Below are 3,971 nucleotides of genomic sequence, written 5' to 3'. Positions count from 1 at the left end.
TTAATAATGTTCTAGAATTCTTCAAATCTTTGATCTCTCTCTTAAAAATTAAGTTAAGGTTCTCTCTATATTGAGGATGAGAGTCTATTTATAATATTTTAGAGTGACATTTGGATAAATCTAGCCAAATTCTAAATACTCCATTGGATGACCTATGTTTATTGGTTTGGTCTATACCATTCTTTTAGCATTTTAGTTTGTTAATGGCCTTGTGATCAAGTGAACATAGGTTATTCATTTTTTTCTAAAAAGCATGCAAAAATTATAGATTATTTGGTATTTTAAAAAGTTGTCTCAAGTGTTGATTTCTATTTTTTTTTCTTTTTGTAACATTCTTTCTGCTAGTTTGTTATTTACTTCTATTATTGAATATTTCATGTTTACTTCATGTTGATATATTTCCTCTCTGATGCTATTATACTTCATAACTTATTACATCTATATTTTATCTTCTTCATCAACTTTATTCAATGATATATTAAATCTACATTTCACCTTTACTTTTTTTTTTTCTTTTGCCTAATGTCAATATCTTCTTGCATTCATTGATCTATTATATGTACTATAAGTTTTTGAATTAAAAAATAATAATTTATCTAAATTACATATTAAATCGATCAAATCAACTAGTTGTACACCTTTGATTTGTGGACAAAAGCCAATTACTAATGTGTGATCATAAGTCATATTATAATAAATTTAAAATTTTTTATGACCCAAATGTACAAAGGCCTTGATAGAAAAAAAAAATGCAAAATTTTTACCCAAAATATTGAATTCCATGCCTAGTATTTCTTTTTCTAAGCTAAGTTTCTTCCAAATGTAGTTGCATCAAGCATAAGAACAGAAGAAAAAAAAAAAGAACAAAATCAAAGGAATAGATTTTTTTTAAAAAAAATTCTTGATTTGCTTAGTATTATATTTTACTTTCACAAACTTTTTAGGCATAAGGGCATGATTTATGATACAAACATTTAATATTCATGGAATATATATTTTATGGAACTACATTATTCATTAAAATATCTATATTATCTCCAATTTTATATCCATATTAACTAACATATGAAAGAAATTTTCTACATTCAACAACCAAATAATAGGGTTATTGCAGCACAAAATTAGACATTTCCTGGCAGTTTTACCTGCCACAATTTTTTTTTAGCAGTTTTAAAAATGATGCGTGCCCATTGTTATGACAATGCACTGCAACGACATTCCACGGTGGTTTCACGACCGCTGGGAAGACACTTCAGCGGTTTTAACCGCCACAAAATTGCAGCAGTCATAATCACCGCTATTAGTTCAAAAAAAAAAAAAAGATTCACAGCGCCACAATTTTGCAATGCTGTGGCGGTTCAAACTGCCCCAAGTCCAAACCAAAAAAAAAAATGAAATTCATCACTCCGTAACATATAACTCATTCACATCCATATGAAAGAAAATTTTCTACATTCATATACAGATCATTTTTCAATTATATAGTAATACTTCAAAATTTTCCATTAGATGGACCTAAAAACAGTACAAATATAAGAATCAGAAAATGCCAACTATAGATATCGAGTCTACATATAGTCTAGAGGAATTCATCGAAGTTTTGTGTTTGCTTGGACTAGTGTCCAAGACCATTAGGATAGAAACCTAGGAGTATAATGCTTGAGCAAAAGTCCTTTTGGCAAATTCATAAAATGATGGCATGTGTTATGCGTGCACCTCAATAGATTTTCTTTGGACTAAATAAGAATAATTAAATGCACTTCCATTTATGCATGTAGTAATGGTGAGTAATGATGAAGAAGATCATATATGATATTTAGCTTTATTTTTCTAGTTTTTATCATCATTTCTCTCATTAGAGTTATTAGAATTTTTCATTGCAATACAAATATTAGAACATGTGTCAAATATTTATAGTAATAATCTATATATGTTATTATTATTATTATAATTATACTACATCCTAATTACTAGGAATATTTTTATTTATCATATTTTCCTTTATTATTTTCTTCTATTACCTATATATAGGAGCTCTTTTAACATTATATCATTCAATTGAATAAAGGACATTATTATTATAACTTTTTTAATATAGTATCAGAGTACCCAAGCGTAGAGGAAGTTCAATATCATATCTATTTTTTTTTTCAATAATCACAAATTTTTATCATCTTCGTCTCATATATAGATCTTGTGGCTTTTCTAGATTGCTAATGATTGTATTTATTTGTAGGCATAGATCATGCTCACTGCTTTGCTTGAGTTGTCTCTAGTTTGCTCTTATTTGAACAACTTCTCATAAGAATTTATTGAGTTTTTTCTAATTCTATATATATGTTTCTTCAATATTTGCATTTGCATTTAGCTTTTCATTGTTTTGTTTTCCTCATCATCGCTAAATGAATATTTAATCTTAGTTGTTGTAATTGCCATCTTCACAATTTTGGTAGTTATTTGGTGAGAAAGAGAACATGCATTAACCTACTAATGCTAAAGGGAATCGAAATGGATCATGACATCCTTATGAGAATTGGCAAAAGACTTTTGTGTTCTATTAAGTTAAAGTTTCTCATATAAGAGAAACGGACTTTATTGCTCTAATAGTCCTAATTCAATTTCTATATGAACCAAGAAATGCATATCATGGTTTGTTGTTTTGCGTGAAAGAAACACAAAAAATGCTTGCTCTTTATTGATCAAGGATTGAAATGCCTCAAAAATTCTTAATTGATAAATCTAGGCATGATTATCATAAATGATCCAGGATGATGCATATCGTAATGTAAGATTAGAATAAAATTTAAAAATTAAAATATTACCTAAATTGTGATTGGCGACTATTTTTCATAAATTGAACTGATCATCCTGTAGGATACGGATTGTACAATATGATTAATTTAATCACTCTTAATTACTAAGGATGCCCTAATTAGGATTTCTATTTTTAACTAATCATCTAGTACAATTGAAATCATCTTATACGATTAGGTCAAAAAATAGAAATTTTTTTAACTCACTAAATCACTTATACTGAGTGTGTGTGGAAGGTAACTTAGCTTGAGGTCCACCAGATATATAACTTAACTCAAGAAAGATAAAAATTATATTAAAATTTAAATTACAGGCTGACTCAACCATTATCTACCTTATCTTAAATTGATTGACATTGCAAGTGATCTTGTGGATCTGAAAATTTAGTGAGTAGGGCAAGCAAAATAGATATGTAAGAATAGTAATTGTAAAGTATTTATTATCATCAAAATCACTCCATGTAGGCCCATATTTGCAACATGATTAAGGCAAAGAACCTAAATCTTATGCTGATGAGATTTCCCCTAGAGATACTAAGGAACCAGAAAAGTAGCTTGAAGAAGACAGTACTGAAAACCTTACTTGGAGCTAGCTACCTTTGTGAATCACTTATAACTCCTCCTCACAAGGATCTATCTCTCTCTCTCTCTCTCTCTCTCTCTCTCTCTCTCTCTCTCCCCTAAGCTCTCTTATCTTCCTTCTCTAAGCTCTCTCTTAGGTCAACCCAGCAGTAAAAGATTTCTCATAAGAGTATTAGAAATCCTTAAATAATGGGCTTAAAAAAAACCTTAAATTGTATGATATCCATTTTTTGTTCGTACATTATGATATACGTATCATACAATACAATAAGTTCAATTCAGACTCATCCAGCAAGATCGTTTAGATGAACTGTTCAACTTTTATAAGATATTATTACTTCAAGTATTTGAGCTTTATGGTCTTCTACCTTGTGAATATGATCATCTAAATTCAAGATTAAGTGGCCTTAACAAATTTAATTATATTTTTTTATTAAGGTATTGGTTGTGAGTTATTGGAGAAGTGTTTGTAATGTGTTGGGAGTGTTTTCCTTAAACGGCAAAATACTATTATGACTTACAGTATTTGGGCAGTAGACTGTGAAATTAAGATCTTATTTTTCCTAAAGATTCTAT

This window comes from Dendrobium catenatum, unplaced genomic scaffold (genome assembly GCF_001605985.2).
Source record: "Dendrobium catenatum unplaced genomic scaffold, ASM160598v2 fragScaff_scaffold_1220, whole genome shotgun sequence".
In the NCBI taxonomy this organism is placed as follows: domain Eukaryota; kingdom Viridiplantae; phylum Streptophyta; class Magnoliopsida; order Asparagales; family Orchidaceae; genus Dendrobium; species Dendrobium catenatum.
The sequence above is the reverse complement of the archived record's forward strand: the minus strand, read 5'-3'. Positions refer to the sequence as shown.